At 48.5% G+C, this 19,755-nt stretch overlaps 1 pseudogene; it reads right to left on the reverse strand.

Annotated features, from left to right (window-relative positions):
• Positions 1 to 11,539, reverse strand: part of LOC119523119 — a 148,744-nt pseudogene extending 137,205 nt beyond the window's left edge.
• Between the last annotated feature and the right edge of the window lie 8,216 nt (positions 11,540 to 19,755).

Here is a 19,755-nt window from a genome sequence, read left to right on the forward strand (position 1 = left end):
TCCTGCCCGTTCTTCAGTGCACAGCTCAGAGCCCGACTTCCCCACAAAGCCCTTCCGGATCTCCCAGTGAGATGCATCCTGACCTGTCCTGAGACCTCTGGGAACCTCACAGATAGCTCTTTCTGGGGATGGTGTCCAGTCCTGCCTCATATGAGAGTTACTGACTTTTACTTGTCTTCCTTACCCCAACTAGTAGCAACTGACTCCCAGGCACGGACCCTGTCCCACTCACCCACCACGTTCTGCATGGCATGGTACCTTGTCATGGGAGAATGCTGGATGACTCAAATTGAGTGGTTTATCACCGTTTTCAACAGCTGGTGAATGTCTCCTCAGGCAGAGGCAGGCCCTAGGGGCAGTACAAGGGTGAACTAGACACAGTCTCATCCTCAGAGGGATTCTACTCTAGCTGGGCACACACATCTGCACACCAAATAGAAACCACCCGCGGTAACCTTGCACAAAAGGAGTACTACAAACAGGGTTCTGTAAGGTTGTTGGGAAGAGGTCAGACTTGGAGAGTTAGCGAAGGCTTCTTAAGGACTCCGGAAGGGAGGGGAGAGGGCCTCCTCCATGAGAGAGCACTGTGGAGGACAGAGGCACCAAGTACTGGGAACCTGTAAAGAGTCCAGGCTGCTGGAGTGGAGGGGGCGGCCATGGCCGAGGAGGCAGGAAAGGGCCGCCTTGAGGAAGGCCATGCTGTGGTTACAGACCTAAGGAGCTTACAGAGTGCTGGTGGACGAGGGCCCTTCAGTGCTCACAGCAACCGCAGGAGTTAAGGGCTGCCATTATTGTCCCTGGTTGATGGATAAACAAACGGAGGCCAGAGAGGTTCAGGCTTTTGAATGTCAAGAAATGTGAGCCAGGGCACCAACCTGAGTGATTGCAACGTTTTAGGAAGCATGGTAATGCTATAGGGGAGCCCGGGGTCAGGGTAAGAGAAGGACTAGAAATCTGTCTGCATCATGTGACCAAAGACCCCAGTTTTGGGTGGGCTCAGAAAACACCAGAATGGGATATTCTTCCAAAAACTTCTTTTTCTTAAGGACTTCATCTGCGTTCCCTCTACTGATAGCTTTTGTACCAGGGGTGGGGGGAGGAGAGGTTTGGCTGGGAAGGAAAACTGGGAAAAGAGATTCTTGTGCTTTATAAAAGGTGCCCAGGGAAGGCTCACTCACAGGCCTTCCAGATGTACCTGTGGCAAACTGAATATGTGGGGGGAAGAGACAGGGACACAGGGCACACTGTGTTCGCTGTGTGGCCTACATCAGCACCTCTGTGGTGTTGGGCTCCCACAGCCCCAGCCCCGCCACCCCCAGAAGTTATCTCTCCCTCCTCAGCGCTTCCAGAACCTTTGAGTTTGCCTTTCTTAAAGCCCCTGAAACTTTCAGTTCCTGGAGGAGGGAAAAGACATGGCACATTCCCTGCATGTCCCCACCCACCTGACACTGAAGAATCCCATCAACTATACCTCAGAACACACATCTACCAGACTGCTCCCCTCTCCAGTCGAGCACAAAAGAACACCTCCATGTTCTGACTCGGCCTGGCATTCGATCCACCCTCCCTTTCTCAGTTGTGCACATGCCACCTCTGCCTCCTGGGGAATGTGTCACCCTTCTGAATGAAAGACCAGGGCAAAGCTGCAAAGAGCACTCTGGTCTTCTGTCACATTCCTTACGAACATGCTGGCCACTCCAGCAATTGGGTTCTTCTTACCCTCACCACAGTGGGCTCCCCATCTTAGCCATGACATTGCTAAACTGAAACAGAAAAATACTGACAAGCAAACACCTAAAATCTGTCAAACAGCAGCTGATCCTCTGGCCACTCACATAGGAGTCCCGAACAGAATGCAGAAGACAGAGTGTTCTCCCAACATCAGGACACTCAACTCAGCATCAGATAAAAAGGGTAGAGGGCATTTACATAGAGGCTTTTTTCTGAGTGCCACATCAGTACAATTATTAGGAAAGCACATTGATGCCACACAAACACACAAACAGCTGCCCACAATACCAGACCTTCACTTAGACTTAGAGCACAGAGACAGGCATTGTCACGGTCTCAAAGCAGGCCATGACTGGTTTCTGCCAGAATCGCCTTTGTAAAGTGTTCATTAACTCTCTCATAATTAGACCTCCTAAGGGTCCAGATTTCCCAGAACCAAAGTGCAATTCACCCTAAATGAATGGATAATCCTATAGCTTCTTAGCCCAAATTGTGATCTTTACAAAATATTTTACAAATACTTCATACACCCAAAGTTGACAGAGAAACAAGTCCATGCAGCCTCCTTCATATCCCTCAATAGAAACATTCAGTCTATACAAGTTTTCAATATATGATTCAGTCAGAGCACCAGTAAGAAGGAACTCAGAATCAAAGAATGTGAGGTAAGAGGTACTCAGTGATAGACCCTTGGTGGCCAAAATGTTGTCTATGACGACTCCCAGGGGTGTAAATCTTGCTGGCAATGTGATTCCCAGGGATGAGCCTGGCTCTGGCATCATGGGCTTGAGAAAGGCTTCTTGACCAAAAGGGGGAAGAGAAATGAAACAAAATAAAGTTTCAGTGGTTGAGAGATTTCAAATGGAGTTGAGGGGTCATTCTGGAGGTTATTCTTCTGCATTATATAGATATCCCTTTTTGGTTTTTAGTGTATTGGAATAGCTAGAAGGAAATACCTGAAACCATCGAACTGTAACCCAGTAGCCTTGATTCTTGAAGACGATTGTATAGCTATGTAGCTGACATGGTGAGACTGTGTGATTATGAAAATCTTGCGACTGACATGTCCTTTATCCAGTATATGGACAGATGAGTAAGAAAACAAAGACAAAAAAAAAACAAATAAATAATAAGGTGGGAAAAGGGGTATGGGATGTTTTGGTTGTTCTTTTTTTATTCTTATTTTTTCTTTATTTTGGAGTAATAAAAATGCTCTAAAATTGATCATGGCAATGAATGCACAACTATACAATGATACTGTGAGCCACTGTTCATATACTTTGGATGGATTATATGGTGTGTGAACATATCTCAATAAAATTGCATTAAAAGAATTTTGTCCATGATCCAGCCACCTCAGCATCACTTGGGTTCTGGTGAGAAATACAGAATCTCAGTCCCCACCCCAGAACTTGAGTCAGATTCTGCATTTCTGACAATATCACTGATGGATCCAAATGCACATTCAAGTTTGAGATTTTCAAACTGTGCTCTGTGGTGTTCTTTGTGGGCCTCTAAGAGGAATGGTCCAAAAGGAAGTTGGGAAAAGACAGTCTAAATAGATGAAAATTAAATGCCAAGGATGATCCTGGAAGGGATCTGAGGTCGGAGGAGAGGAGGCTCAAAGGGACACAGATAGGACACAAGGAAAAAAAAAAAGGAAATACAGAATGTAAGCTTTGTATCAATGCTGGATTTCTTGAACTTCTTAGCTGCATTTAATGAGATTGCATAAAATAATGTTCTTGTTCATGGGAAAGGTATATGTGAATTATATTGTTTGTTCAAAGATATGTGCAGCTTGCTCTCATATGTTCAGAAGACAGCAATAGATGATGGGTGTTAGGGAGGGAGGGAGGGAGGGAGGGAGAGAGGGAGGGAAAGAAAGAGACAGTGGTGTAACAGGATCTTAAAGGTGATGGATCAGGGTATCAGGGGAGGGGGGTCAGGGTATGATGGAATTCTATGTAGGGGGTTTGTACTGTTTTTACAACTGTTCCTGTAAGAGTGAACTTATTTCAAAATAAAATTTATTATTAATAATAAAAAAAAAAAAAGGAAGTTGGGAAGAGGAAAGAGTGTGGGGAACAAACCTTGCTTCCACTGAGCAGCCTGGCTTTGACCACTTTGGCAGGTTGACCCTTCAGCCAGACTTCTTTTGACCAAAGCAATCCGCAGCTACGAAGGTTTGAAAACCATTATTCTAAACCAATTTATTCATTTTCTAGATAGTGCAACTGAGATCCTCCAAAGAACCTAAGGGACTTTGCCCAGGTCTCATTACAGTCCCCTGGACACTGTTAGAAATCTCTGAAATTTACAAAGCTCGGGAACTAAGAAAAATCGTCATGATTAGTGTTGCTGGAATAATTTCCAACTTGCAAATGTAGAAGCAAAGATTAAGAACCTGAGCCCTGGCTGGAGAGAACATGATGGGCAAGGGTGTATCCTGGCAATAACCCTGTAAGGTGAGCAATCAACAAGAGAGGAGTGGGAGCTGCAGAGAGATGAGTAACTGCCAAGGCCACACAGGAGGAGGAAGAGCTGAAGTTCAAACCCAGATCTGTGGGGTGCCAAAACTGACCAGGCTCTGGACCTTGTCATTATACAACATTGTGGCCACACCCACCTGTCCAGCCCCTCTGCGTGGCTCTACACATTGGTTCCAGAATATGAGCAATGCAGTTCACTCAAATAAGCAAGCAGCTCCATCCTCACGGACCCACTGGATGCAAACAAGGAGCTCCAGCACCAACGCCTGGTCTGACTCAGACAGGCCCTTAGCAAGGAAAATACAGAGTGTGCTGCTATGTTTTCATGGCAATAAGCATTAGGAATCTCTGTTTGTGTTAACACCCATTGTCCTGTACCTGATATCTTATGTAATATGCCTTGGGACGGGTAGAAAGATCGAGAAGGCAGAAATGGTTAGAGGAAGGAAGGGAGAAACATTGTACCATGAATCAACATATTAGTCTTAGCACCTCACTTTTACATGTACCACCCCCAAATTAAAAAAAAAAAATAGCACTGCACCGAGATTTTCGCCTTGGAAGCAGCCTGCGGATGATGCCTCTGATCAGACTACTTTTAATTAAAAGTGAAGTTGGATGACTCAGCCAGCAGATGGCACCATAAGGAATCAGCCAACACATTACTAGGGTTAAACTGGGGTGTCTTTTTATAAACAAAGTGGGCCTCTTTACCAATGCTTTCTCCAAGCATTCATTTGTGATACAATTTGCCAAAGCCAGCCTCCCTCATCCTCTTATCTTTACAACTCACTTTCCTCCTTTACAAGTCGCATTTCCAGAGTCGGTGAGTGGTACTGCCAAACCCTGCCTGGGGACACCGGCACTGCACCTTCCTTCGCCAGCAGTTGTGCTGCTCAGCCCATGCAGTTTAGGGCACCACACAGGGAAAATCAACTTTCTGGTGGGCGCCTGGGGAGATGTGGCCCCACCACCCTCCACCATTCCCTCCAATCCTCAGAATCCAGAATCCTGACGTCATCTTCCACTCTCTAAACTTCATTCAAAATCAGGAACAAGAGCTTGGAACCTCATCACAAGCCAGGAAATGAAGTGGTCTTAGGGTTTCTCCAAAGCAAAAGACCCCTATGTTCGGATCAGAGCTGAAGGGAAGATCTGCTTGTCCTGGCAAGGCTGCTGCTGAGCCGGGGAGGGGTTGCATCTTATTCTACACACTGCCTGGCCCATTGAAGAGCTGACTGACCAAATGCATGAATCAATAAATTCTTCTCCAGAAGAGAATCAACAGCTGGACTTAATAAATGCTCACAATGAAACCCAGGTAATGCACTGACCTGCTACCCCCAGAATACAGCCCACAACCTCACACCACAAGCTGATCTGCTCTGGCTGCAAACCTCTCAGTTCACCCAACGTACCTGGCCCTTTCAGGGTGCCCTTCCCCCGTTTTCCACCTAACGAAATCTATTTTACCTCCAAGATCTAGCTCAGATGCCCCTGCCTGTTAAGACTTCCTGGCCCCTTACCCAGAGTTAGCGGCTCCTTCCCCTTCACACTTACCTAACTTCTTCTGTCTTGTTTTAGACTCCATGATTCAAAGGTCTGCCTATAAGAAATTCCCTACAAGCCCTGAGTAAAACAGAGGTGAGCATGTACCTTCAAGGAGCCTCTTACAGGCTCAACAGATATCTGATGAATTCAAGCTGCTTTTCAGCAGAATGCTTTTGTATTCAGATCTGCTCCCTCCCATTAAGGTGTGCTTACATGCTGATGCCCAGTTAGCAAATACCCTGGAAACAAATCCCCCTCACAACCAAGACAGCTGCTTACAGCACGAAGTAGGTCAAAGCACCATCCATGGTTCTGCCTTTGCTTGGCAGCACAATTCCTCTGGGGACCAAGTCTCATTCAATTACGATGGATTGGATGGCCTACTGTGTGCCAGGCCCTATGAGGGCTGGCCACCGGTACTCACTGCAGGCCCCTCTAACAGGTGATCCTTGCTCCACAGCTCCCTGTTGGGCTGACACTTTGTCAGGCCTGCATTGTGGGCAGAAGGGACACCCTGCCCAACCCCGCTTCCTTCCTGTTCCTTTTGTGGCTTATATGCTTGCAATAAGCTTTTGGCACTCCTAACTCCCTTTTGGGGTCTGCTTTCTGGAACACCCAACACGAGACAGTTGATTCCGGAGCAGTCCAAGAAAACAGGTGTAAGATGGGGTCTCTCACAGCCTGCCTGGCTAGTGATGAGGATCTCATCCTTGGGGTGGGTGGTATGCAGACATCCCAGGCACAAGGCAGTAGGCCAGATATTAGAACTTTCATGGGTGGTGAGCCGGGATGGCCAGAGGAATTTCCTAGCAAGTGATAAGAGCCAGGCACCAAACATAGTGACAACTCTAAGGACAATGGGAATGGATGGCAGTGACTAAGTTGCTTCATGTCCCACCAGGGGATAAGAAGAAGCTGAGGGTGATTAACAAACAACTGAAAACTAAGCAGGAGCACCAGAGACTCTTTGTAGCTTACAAAGCAGCGCTCATCTCAGGTAGTGGGAAAGCAGCAAAACCTGAGGATCAAAGATGGTCAAGGCTCAACCAAGGCAGGTGTGTTATGCCAACATCAGAAGCCCAGCTGGGACAACACATGGAAAGGAAATGGAACATCTGGATTCTGCAGACATCTCAGAAACTTCTGAGCCTGCAGCAGGGGCCCAGCCCTTCCCACTAAGAACCAGCAAACACCTCTCACCCCCATGGGAGAAAAAAATCACACAAGTCTTTTCCCCACAGATAGTCTCTCCCAGGAGCTGCTCCCCCCTCATCTCAGGGCTGCCAAGTAGGGCACCTCACCATCCCAGTTTGCTGTGGGACTTACAGTGCTGAACCCAGGAAAGTCGAGGCAGGGGTAAGTATACAGTAGGAAAGATCCCCCAGTTCTTTCCTTTAGGAGGATTATGCATCAGGTGACTGAACACTGGGGAAGGGAGAACAACCAGAAGTTTCTAGACATGGTATTTAAGTTGACAATGATAACCAGAAACTCAATAAACTCCATCTCAGGAGGTCCACCATGCTTGAGCTTCTGAGCCGAGGATGTCATTGGATTGAAGGTGTGATGGTCTGTTCCCTGAGGATCTACCAGTTGGCTCTTCAGAGGGGAGAGCCTGGAGTTCAGTATACTCCAGAATGAGCAGCAGAGCTAGTGAGATGCTTTCTGAAGAACCTTTCAGAGCATGGGTCAAACTTAACACTAAATGAAAGAGACAAAATGATAACACAACATGAACTCAACTGAGTAAAGAAAACGTGCACAGAAAAAGAAATGGGAGAAAATATGTCCAAATTGTAAGTATTCCTGCCTCTGGGTAATGTCCTTATAAGTATTCTTTGGTTTCCTGATTCTTCATATACTTTTCTGTACTATCCAAAGTTGCTACACGGAGCATGCAGATATTCAAGAGTTGGCCTAACAGGTCTTCTGCAGAGAGCACAATCATCTGCTAATTCAAGTCCCGTACCATGGTTATGAGCCAGCAACATGTCCTCTAGACCCCTTGCCCCAACATCTGAACCACATAAACAAATACGCTGGGCCACAGGTCCACTCAGCTATGGCATGGTGTTTTAAACCCCTCCCTCAAGTTCTGTCAGGCCTAGCATACAGGTTGCTGCTGATTTGAAGGAGGTTGTACTATCATAAGAGGATAGTAAACAAGAAAACATGAGTGCAAGGCGGGGGAAAAGGTGCCCTCAAGGGTTCCAACTCTGTGGTTTGGCCAGCAGCACACCTAACCAGTGGCGTGAAAGTAGCCTGCCCACATCTGCAGCTTTATTGTGATGCATCTTCTTCTCTAGACATGTGGTATCTCTAACAAAAACTAGAAATAAATATGGTTCTCAATTTTGTACCCCAATCTGGGTCATGTTAAGAGGGACACAGCCAAACCAGAGTGGGAGAGGAGCAAGAGAGGAAGGTGGGGGAGAGGTCTGGAAAACTGGCCAGATTCAGGATCAGGGGATAAAATGGGGAGTGTCTGAGCAGAAGAAAACAAGACTCATTATCTTCACACAGCAACATGGCTGCCAAAGGGCTTCTCCTATGTGAGTACAGGGCACAAACTAAAGCTAAACAGTGGATGAATGAATGCAAGAGGCAAGAAGGGGCCCTTCCTAACTGGCAGCATGAATGCCGCCTCCTCGGGAAGGTACTCATCCAAGGTGGTGGGGCGTCGGGGGGTTACAGCATCAGGCGAGAGGGGCAGTGGGAGACTTCATGACCTTTGGGGTTCACTAGGGTCAAGGAGAATATTGAGTCCAAAATAGCCTTGCAAAGAGAAGAGAAAACAAGCCTCCAAGGAGGAGGGGAATTTGCAATACAAATAACAAACACAGGGATTAGAACTCAGACTTCACAAAGAGCTTCTACAATTTGATACAAAAAGGAAAAGCAACTCAATAGAAATATGAGGCATTTCATAGACTAGGAAACCCAACTGGCCAATAAATATATGCCAGGGAAGCCACGTGTTTGAGTCAAACCAGTCCCAGACCAGTGGGGCTCCAAAACCCTTGGCAGGAGCAAACCGGAACCCTCTCTGGAGAAGGGCACCTTCATGCTGGACCTCAGAGTCCATGAAGCAAGAGAGTCCAGCGGGGAGAGGGTGCGGTGGCAAGAGTCTAGCAGGGAAGGTGTAGTTTGGGTCTCAACACTGAGTAGGGAAGGAAGGGAAGAGAAAGGGTAACGGGCTCAGACAATGAGAAGAGTTGTGAGAAATCACACTGAGCATAAAGAACAGGCTCTGGAGGAAGAAATTTGGGCTAGAGAGAGGGCATGCAGAGCCAGAGATGGTGGACGCACAGATGTCCGGAGCTGGTGAGTTCCCAGGTACAGCTGTAGCCCGGGAAGCAGGCGGACCTTGGTGACGGAGGGCCCTGGAGAGGAGGAGCAGAAACTGTAAAGGCAAGTTCTCAGAAGGTACATCAGGATGGACAGTGAGTTCTCCAAAGTGCTAACGGGATGAGAACAAGAAGAAGACTCCAAGCAGGTGCTGCAGTCTCAGAAAAGAAGGCAATGTCCTGGTGGTACATTGCCTTGGAAAAAAGTGACCCCTGGAAATAGCAAGGATTTCATAAAGGGAAGACAGGTTGCATTACGGGAATAGAATCACAGTCTAGAGAAGAAAGCAGAGCTTGAGAGACAGAGTCACCCTTAACCCCGTGAGTCAGGGAAAGCTGTGGAGGTGTCAGTGCTGTGAGGGAGCACAGGAACTGAATCAGGAGGAGTCCCCAACTCTCAGCAGCTGGTTGACAGCAGCACAGGGGCTCTAAGGCACCCAAAGAAGGTGCATCAAGTGGAAGACAGAAGCAGAAATGGTTTGGGGAGGTGAAGACTAACCTGCTGAGAGATGACCAGAGAAGGGAGGGTGTGAAGGCTCGTTCCTGCCAGGGCTTTGTTGAGAGAAAATGGGGAACAGCAGGTGAAGAGACTGTTACACGGAGTACACTACGTGGTGTTCAGAAAAAAAGATTGCTTTAAGGCTTGATGCCATCTTTAATTTTTAATGAAAATCAATATTGAGTTGCAATCTGGTCTCGTTCACAGGGGTAGCCAAATACCTGCCCCTGCTCCCCCAAAACATGGTGAAGCTCTTCTTTCTAGGCCCATCCACTATGGCAGTGAACTGGCCTTGTGAGCTGAAGAGCAATGTGCATCACTATATTTGGATTTCTACCCCCTTAGCAGACCTCAGTTGGGTCCTTTGTTCTACTCCCAAGGGAGATCATGAACTATTGTGCTAATTCCACCCTGCTTCTCAGCATACTCACTTAGGGAGTCCAATCAAGGTCTTCCTCCACTCACAGCCTTATGCTGGGGAGTATCTAGCTCATTGGGCAAGCTCTATTTCTTCAAACAACAGGGTGCAGGAGGAACAACAGCCCACCATTCCACAGGATCCTCAGCTCGTGATTCAAAACTCCTAAGTGGAAGTTCTGGGGTGCTCCCCAGAAGCACGTAAGCACTCCTGGGCCTAGAGCCCTGCACTGAAGTTCCATGAGATAGGTACCCTCTCCCCCTCACCTCATATCCAGCGTTCCTGTTTCCTCCAGCTTCACCAAGGAAAGAGCAGGTGCATTTCACTAGAAAAGAAGAGAAAACAGTCCTTTATTGATTCAGAAAACATTCTCTAAGCACCCAGGCACTCAGCTGTCAGAAACGAGTAAGACACAGTCCTCGTATCCAAGGAAGTCAGAGATTCTGCAGGCCACAGACTCTTAGGGAACAATTACAAGCCTAATGAGAGGAGCCTAATGAACAAAACGCTAGGAGAACTCAGAGGCACATGCTTGGGGGGTGGGACAGAGAAGGTGATTTTAAAAGTGTACCTTGAAGGAAGAACAATTTGCCATTAGAGGAGGTAGGCCTTCCAGGTTGTGGGAACCGCAAGGGTGAAAACCAGGCGGCATAGTGGAACATTCTGGGCTTGGGGAACAATGACTATGGGGCACAGTGTGAACTGGAGGAGTGTTAGGCAATAGGGAAGGAATGAGAGCTGGAGCAGACTGTAAGCCCCTCCCAGGCTCCCTGAAGTTGTTTGAACCCAAACAAGAGAAGCCTTGACAGGGTTTTCAATAGGGGACTGACCAACTGGAGGGAGGAAAGGCAGGAAGCCACAGGCCGATTAGGCCTCTCCTGTAACAGCACAGGCACCAGGCAATGAGGCCTGAACTCAGGAAGCATCAGTGGGGACACGGGAAGGGGAGCATTTATTTTTAACCAGTATTTCAGAGACAGGGCCATAGATCTTCGTTATCAAGTAAGTGTGGAGAGCGAGGAGCCAGGGAAGGGAAGGGGAGGAACAAAGCATGGCAGCGTTGAGTGGAAGGCTGAGCCTCTGAGACACAGAAGAGAAAAAGCAGGTTTGACGGGAAAATGGGTTGTGTTTTGGACACGTCAGGTCTGACGCGTGGCAAGATATACAAAGAGTGGGGATTTTTTTTTCACTTGCCATAAAGGCCTTAGTGGGGTCTGGGGGAAAGGAGAGCTGGCTGGGGGTGGGGGGCGGGACCCAGCCTAGAGGTCCGAGGACGGCGGCAAGTTCCCGCCTCTTTTCCAGTATCGGTGCCCTCCGGGGAACATACTCAGGGTCAGGTTAGGTCGCTGTGGGTTCTGAGGTTGCCACTGTGACTTTTCCGAGGGGTGCAGTGCGGGCTAGAGCTCAGGGGGGCGCTGCCGGACCTCCGCCGCGGAGCCAGCCCGGCCCACCCGCGGCGCGCAGTTCCCAGAGCCCTTAAGCTCCGCCCCCGCCAGCTCCGTCCCCGGCCCCTCCTTCCGCAGTTCGTTCCCACGGCGCCGCCCCGCTCCTCCCCCAGCCGCGCCTCGTCCCGCCCCTTCCTCCTCCTCCCCCGGCTCCTTTTCTTCCTTCCCGTCCGCCCCTCCCGGGCCGCGGCCTCGAGCCCTCGGGGCTTAGCCGGGCCGCCGGCGCGTCAGGGCCCGGCAAGTCGTCAGCGTCTCCTAGGGAGCCTGGGCGTGGCGTGCGTGCGTACGTGCGTGGCTGCGTACTGCTGCGAGACGGCGCACTACACGCGCGTGTACGTACGTGCGTGGGTACGTGCCTACGTGCGGCCCCGCGGAGAAGGGGCGTCCGTGGTTGGGCGAGCGCAGCCCTTTGGAAAGCCCTTTGGAACGCCCCGGGTTCCTGTCGCCGTCCCTGGCCGGTGGGCGGCGGCGCAGGATCGGCGTGTCCTGGCGCCCTGTCTCCGCGCCCCACGTCGTCTCCTCGCCTGGCCGTGGGAGGCGGTCGTCCTGGCTCCTGCCCCGGCGTCCGCGGGTCGGTGTTTCCCGGGCTGCGGAGTCGGGAAGGCGTGCAGGGCGGGCCCCAGGCTGCCCTTTCCTGGCCCTCCTCCCCACCTTCGAGCCGTCTAAAGCGTCTGCCCCGGCGGCGTACGTCTGTCTGTGTGTCGAAACGCAAGTGTACGTGCCCACACGCACTGGTCAGACCTCATACCCAGCCCTTCCCACCTACCGCTTGGCCGTTAGGCTGGGAACTCACCGCAGCCCGAGGCTGTGCAGTGCTCAGCTCTGTGGTCTGCGGCACTGTGTCCAGCGTGGCCTGTCCAAGTGGTTGAATCAGATTAAAGGGAGTGGAATGGGATTGTGGGCCACCAACGGTGAATCGTTGCCATGTGACAATGGGAGGGGAGGTGTCATTTTTCTCTTTAATTCTGGGTCGATGCCCCACCTAGAATGCGGCCCACTGACACGAAATGATTTTCCTTGCTGCTGGCTGGTGCATCATGGGTTCTTGACCCAAGCAGCGGAGGAGGGACCTGCTGCCATGAATAGCAGAACCTTAAGAGAAGTGGCCATGTGTGTTTACCATCAGACTGGCCTCCCATCAGTCAGGCCCTCGTCGCTCTTGGTTTGCAAACCCTGCTGAGTAGAACATCTTTCTGGTACCATTGGCCCACGTTGCTGTCTCATACTTAATGATCTTTTATTATGTCTCTTGTCATCGTGCAGATGACGAAGCTGAGACAAGTAAGAAAGTGTTTCCTTCTCAGTCCACAAAGCAGGTACTCTGCAGCACAAGGCGGGAAGGGACTTAGCCGTGCTTCTTGCCTTTACAGTTAACATCAGTTCTCACTAGAGATTCCACTCAGCAGTCTGGATTTGATCCTTGTGCATTTGTGGTATTGAGAAAAGGGTTGGCCAGGAAATTGAATGGTGGAAACTAGGCAACTCTCCTGTCCAGTCACATACCCCAATAGTAGAAATAGAAATGGCCAGGCCACATGGGGAACATTGAAATCCAATGGAAACCACAGCAAGCAATCCTTACAACCCATCAGGTTGTCAAAGATTAAGCAGGATGGTGATTCTCAGGGTTAAGTGTGTGAGGAAATAGCACCGGTGTCCATGGCTCGTGGCAGTTAAATGGGGGCACCTTTGTGGAAGGCTGTCTGGGAGCGTGTATCTGAATTTAGATGTGCATACCACATGATCAAAGCATCTTCCTGAACATGTCCTCAGACGACAGATGTTTGTGGTAACATTGTTTATAGCAGCAGAAAATGCAGAGCAGCCTGTGACGTGCCATCATTAAAGGAACAGTTAGGTAAATTACAGAACAACCAACAATGGGATACCAATACACATAATGAAAAATAAGGTAGATAAAGATGTACAGATGTGAAAGAATGTGGTTGATAATCTGTTAAATGGAAAAATCATGCTCCAGAAAGCAGCATCTACCTTCACAGGTGACCTCTGGGGAGGGGAATGCCAGATGAGAGTCCCTTTTTCATACTGCTCTCTATTTAAAATTTCTATAGTGAGCCCGTGTTCTTTTTATAATCAAAACATACAAACCAAAAAAACTGGTAAAGCTGTTCTCATATTTGAAAGAAGAGTGAAGGCCTCTAGCTGTGGAAAGCACCATACACTAGTGAATCATATGTTGCATATTTTTCCTTCTTATCTGTTAAGGCTCCTCAGAGGTTCTCCAAGAGTCTTACTGTCTGGCTCTCTCTTGCACTTTCATTCATTCTTTCATTTATTCAGAGCACTCAACAGAGAGGCTTGCTTGATGTTGGGGATTCAGACACAGATGCTGTGGGAACCCCGGGCCCAGGGCATTCCCCAAGAGCCTTGAAGACCACACAGCAGCTTGCGTGACCTAGGTCAGTTAAGGTTTGACCTATTCTCCTTGTAAAATCAGGTGCTAAATGTAATCTATACCCAAAACTACCTCCCCCCTGAGATACTGTTATCTACAAGATAATCTATAATCCTCCCTCCTCCCTGTTGATTACAATCAATCCCTCCCTATATTGCAAGCCCACCACCCCTGCTCCCGCTTTATGCTCTCATATCCATTGGAATGGTGAGCCCTTATATCCAGCTTATTCAGCCCCCCCCCCCCCCCACACACACACATAGTGCAGAGTATCTTCACGTTGAGCTCTGAACCCACCGCCATTCAGAGCAGCTCCTGAATTCAGGGCAATGTGACTCGATTTCCCACCCTGTAGGTCAGCCCCATAATAAAAGCTCATGTCTCAGAACGTGTCTGGTGCCTTCTTTAGTTCTTTGACTACAAAAGCCCTCTTGGGCTGTTACAGATGCTTCTCTCAGGAAGCTCCCGTCTAGAGGAGAGACAGATGTACAAACTGATGAGTGCAGCACTCTGATTGATTGATAGAGGCACAAACTGCTATGTGAGCACAGGGCTGGGCACTGAAGCCAGCCAAGGGAGTCCAGGAAAGCTTCTTGGAAGAGATGACATCTGAGCTGAATCCTGAAAGATGAGGGGACTCAGCCAGGACTAGGGGAGAAAATGTATGTCACGGTGCCAAGGCAGGTGAGAACCTGATGCTTCCAAAATATACAGCTAGGGCAACATGGCTGAAGTGCATATGGGGTGGGAGAAGGAGTGACCAGGTCAGAGGCTGGAGAAGTAGCAGGAGGCAGATCCTGAAGGGCCTGGAGGGTGTTGTCAAGGCCTGTGGACTCCTCTGAATAAACTGGGCTGCCCTTAATGGGTTTAAAGCAGGAAAGCGGCCTGATCAGATGTGGGTTCTGGCCAGCTCACTTGGGTGGCAGTGATAAGGATCGACTGAAGGAGAGAAGCTGGTCACGGGGAGATGGGTGAGGAGACTTGGAGTAATCCAGGTGAGAAGCGACGTGGACCTCAGTAAGGTTGCAGCAGTGGAGATGGAGAAGAGAGATTTACAAGCAGGAAAGGGAAAGCTTCAGGCGGATGGGGCCATTGAGGAATGAGGGGGAAGGGGGAAGGAGGAGTTGCCCTGGGGGCATGGCGTCTGAGGGTGTGCCCTTCGTTTGAGATGGGGAACCTGTGAGGAGGAGCAGGTTGAGGGAAGACCCGTTCATTTTGGGGCACGTTGAAACTTGACATTCTGGTGGAGGCCCCGGTGGGCAGTTGCATCTTTGGGTCTGGAGCGCAGGAGAAAGGTCTGGGCAGACGACAGAGAACCGGTGGGTGGTTTGGCAGTCATTGACGCCAGAGGGGAGTATGAGGTCAGCCACGGCACAGGTGTGGGGGGAGAAGGGGCTCTTATCCTGGGCTGAGGAGAGCTGGGAAGTGCCTGAAGTGCTCTTGGACTAGGGACACTCAGCTGCTAATCAGAAACTTCCTCCCAACATTAGGGATACCCATGAGGAAAAGAAAACAGGACCCAGGCAAGACTGAGGGAACCAGATCTTCCGGGACTTGCCCTCAATACTCCCTAGCAAAATCCTTTGCTGAGTAGGTGAAAATGCTGCTTCTGGAAACAAAAGAGTACAACGGGGACCAAACCTGTCTTGGGAAAGGCTCTTCAGTCTCTGGCTTCTGCTGATGAGGCATGTATAGAGTAGAGGGTGAAGAACAACACAGACTCGCAATTCTCATTGGATTATTTATTTTCCCTCATGGGTTTCTGTTTATTAAACCAAAAATAGATTCTTCGGTACAAAATGGTGATCTTTATTGGTCACCAGTGGCCCATGAGTTCATGGAGCTGGATTGTACTTGAACTGTTCATAGAGCTTGTAGCGGAAGCCAGCGGACCTCTGCTGCCCGTCAGTGGGCGCACCTGGAGCTAAGACTGAAAGGACAGCCAGCAGGATCCAGTAGCATATGATGTAAAAAAGCATCATGATAGTACTGTTTAGGAAAACTTGGAGGGCCATGGGCGATGCCACGGCACCTGCAGGTCCAGCAGTAGCTGGAGGTACAGACATGCCACGCTGGGAGGTGCCCTTCCCACTTGGGACATTTGGCTGAGGAGGGGGACAGTTGTTCACGGAAGGCCCAACTACACTGCCCAAAGACCAGGTACTAGTGAACGTGAAGGCCGGGTTCCCAGTGGATACCTGAATGATTGGTTCCTTATTCTGGGAATTTTCATTGTTTTTTTTCATGGAATTGATGTGCTGGTTTTTCTTGGATGGTGTTGTGGCTTCCTGCTTCTTTCTCTTTGGAGTTGGTGCAGCAGTCTCTGGCTGAGCATTATTCTTGAAGCATCTTCTTCTCTGAATATTTTGAAAGAGCCAGGCATTGCCTCTCTTAAAATTGGCATTGCGGTAGAACTGAAACAAAATTAATCATTTTATTCATTCTGGGATAAAATATTTATTCCTTTTTAAAAAAACAAAATTGTAACAGTCTCATTTTGCTATGGAGAACAGATTTTTTACTAAAATTGTTGGCAAGTATGTTCTAAATCATGAGCCCACTAAAGATAAATATATTCATAGACTAAGGAGTTAATCTCTCTATATGTATATATTAACTGGTCTTTTGGAGAGTTTAGTCATACCTGCAGAATATCTCTAAAGGGGTTGCAGTTTAATATCACAATTTATACTTTCAAAGTCTACACTTTCATCTTTCCATAATGTCTCACATTAAAAAGAAAAGTGTTAACCATGGAAATGTAAACTCTTTCGGTATATCATTCATCTTGGTATTCTATGAAGATACTCGAGTAACAGAGAAAATGGGAAACAGAAGTACTTTGTATTTACCATCGTCTTGTTGCTGGGAGAGTGATCTGAAGAGTCAGTTTGGCATATTTTTCTGAATCCATACAGGTTAAGCTGTCAAATGAAACTCTCCAAGCTGTCTGATTTAAAAATTTTGTCCGTGCCTGTCCGGTGGAGAATTTCCGTCTCAAAAAGATCCACCTCGATGATCACAGTGTCCCCACTGTCATTCCAGCACACAGACTTGAACTTGTCATTCTCCACTAGCCTCCAAAGCTTTCTTGGGAAGGTGAGCTCACGAATGTCGTTGCCTTCTTCCCCATTTTCTGTGCTTTGGTTTTGGTCCTGTCATTGCAGGTTGTCTGCGGAGCCTGGACCTTGGCCTGCAGTTTGGTCACTGTGCCAGTCCAGGAATTCCCTGGGATTCACATTTAGAGCAGCTGAAGAAGTAGATGGGGCCCCTTCTTCTGGCTCTTCACCAACAGATAGGGCCAGCTTGCCTTTATTTCTTCGTTTAGTACCCTGAGTAGTCATGGAGCTAGATTAGCATCAGGAGCATTTTGTACACAAGACCATATCACCTTTGTGTCAAGTCAAAAATGCCTTCTGTGAGCACAGGGATGCCCAATAAATAGTGTCCAGAAAATTCTAGAGCCTCAGCAGCTAGGCAACCAGCTGCTTAAACCATCATCCTCTTTATTTGTCATGTGATGTCACAAAGGTGGCTCACAGGCAGTCTGGGAGAGAGAAACCTGGGCAGGGGAGGGGGAGGATGAGTGGAAAGGCCCCCAGCTTCTCTCTTTTCTAAAAATGTAGAAAGATAATCATTTAGGTGGCCAAAATGGCCCCCATCTGTGGACAGGCACATCGTTTTCACAGGGCCAGGCCCTGGATGAATTGAGAAACCATGATCCTATCTCCACCCTCACCCCTAAAGACAGAGGCCTGTTGATGGCCCCTCTGATGTGCTCATGGGCCAGCCCCTGGTTAGTCCTAGCTTGGGTACTGCCTAGACTCCCCTCGGCCTTGGGTGACTCTACTTTCCTGAATCTGGTGGTCCCTACCAGGCTAATTGGCCTAGTCTCAGGCAGTAGCCCCCTTCTTCTCCCTCCCCTCCCCCACCTCCTCCCTGCCTTGGTCTCCCTCTTCCAGCTGCTCTTGCCAGTTGTTTGGTCCCTCTCAAGATAGGCCCACAGAAAGCATCATGTTTTGTTGCCTCTCAGTCACATTGTCCCCAGAGTAGGGCTGTGCCCAGTCATGGTGGGAGCTCTCCTCTCCCGCCTCAACCCCAGTGTTACCCAAAGCACCATAAGTTTCATGATAGGATGACCACACTCCCCGCTGCCCTTTGGAGAGTCATTGAGCTGCTGTTGGCTCCAGATCTCGTCGCTTTACGGATCATGATGGGATTTACTTTAGTTTCCATTTCTTCCCCAGAACCTGTTCTCATTGCCCAAGATGTGCTTATTTTAGAGCATCTGCGCTTGACTCCTCTTCCAAATTACCTTCCCCAAACTCTGGAGTTCAGCCAGTGAGTTTTCTACTGATGGACTGCCTCTAAAGCCACGTGTCCTTTTTAGTAGGGTGGTTTGGCTTCTGCTCAGGGTATTGGCTCACCTGGCTCTCTGCATAGATTTCTGGCCTCCCATTTCCAAGCTGGACCTGCTTTGATATGTCCTCTTTTAATTACTTGATTTTAGTGTTTGGTGTACATACTTTTGAAACAAAGTATTTCACTGATGCACCACTGTGCCAGCCCTACTCTCCTTGCCCACCCTGTGTCCTTTTCCTGCCATTATCATGATCGTAGGTACATTGAATAATCTTGTTCAAATGGTCTCTGTACTCCCCTTTTAGAAACGAAGGGGCTGACCCTCAGGGTAAATAATGCTCCTTAGTGGAAGAGCTGGAACAAGGACCCAGGATCATTTCACCCCAGCACCCTTTCCACTGTACCCCTCTATCTTCCTATAGAGTAAACATTAAGAATATTTATCCACAAAGGCTGGAAAACATGTATCACCAAAGACACTGTTATATCATCTCATCTAAGGTCTGAGATGACATTCCTATGGGCTTTTTCCCCACCCCTCCCACTCAGACTCTCATCTATTTTCAAAAACACATCAATGGGGTTTTTGGTGTTGGCTTCTTTTAGTCATGTCTAGCTAAACAAGTAGGATTGGGCACTCAGCAGTGGCTGTGGCCAGGTCAGCCTTGGTGAGTGGAAGTCCATGTTGCTGAGCCCATGCATAACCTCCATCCCTACCACCATGACCACTTTGTTCATGAGCCCATTGGGCAATGACAGGAGTGGCTGGGGAAAGGGGCTGATTGGTATCCACCAAACGGGTCATCTTTTCCACCTGATTATGAGAATCTTCCTCTGCTGAAGTCACACTATGGTGAGCATTCACATGGGACACAAATATCTTCATGGTTTTTTCCCACTCAGAAAGGTCTATCCACATACCTCTCCCCCAGCCCTCTTTGTCACCAATTTTCCAGTTGGCCACAGCCCATGAATAGGTATACAAACATACCTCTGGCCATTTCTCCTTCCAAGCAAAATGAACAACCAGGTGCACTGCTCGAAGTTCCACCCACTGGGAGGCAAGATGTTAATAACAGAAGAAACTGTGGGGGGCTGTTAAGGGGTATATGGGAACTCTCTACGACCTGTGAATATTTTCTGTAAACCTACAACTACTTTAAAAATAGTCTATTAATTAAAATAATAATTACAATGTACATTGCCATTTATGACATATGTAGAAATAAAATGTATGGCAACAAATAGACCAAAGGGCAAGAATGGAAAAACGGAAGTTTACTGTTGGTTTTTGTGTGTATGACTATCCTGAGTTCCAGTGGGTAGGGCCAGCTGATTTCTTGTAAATGAAGCCCTAGCACAGTGGCCAGGTGGGCCCACACATATACCAGACATTTAAAAAAATACTCATCCTTTAAAGTATGAACACAGTGTGGCTAGAGGAGTTACGGTGACACCCGGACACATTACTCTCCTCTTCCTTTAATAAAG

Source organism: Choloepus didactylus, chromosome X, assembly GCF_015220235.1.
Source record: "Choloepus didactylus isolate mChoDid1 chromosome X, mChoDid1.pri, whole genome shotgun sequence".
In the NCBI taxonomy this organism is placed as follows: domain Eukaryota; kingdom Metazoa; phylum Chordata; class Mammalia; order Pilosa; family Megalonychidae; genus Choloepus; species Choloepus didactylus.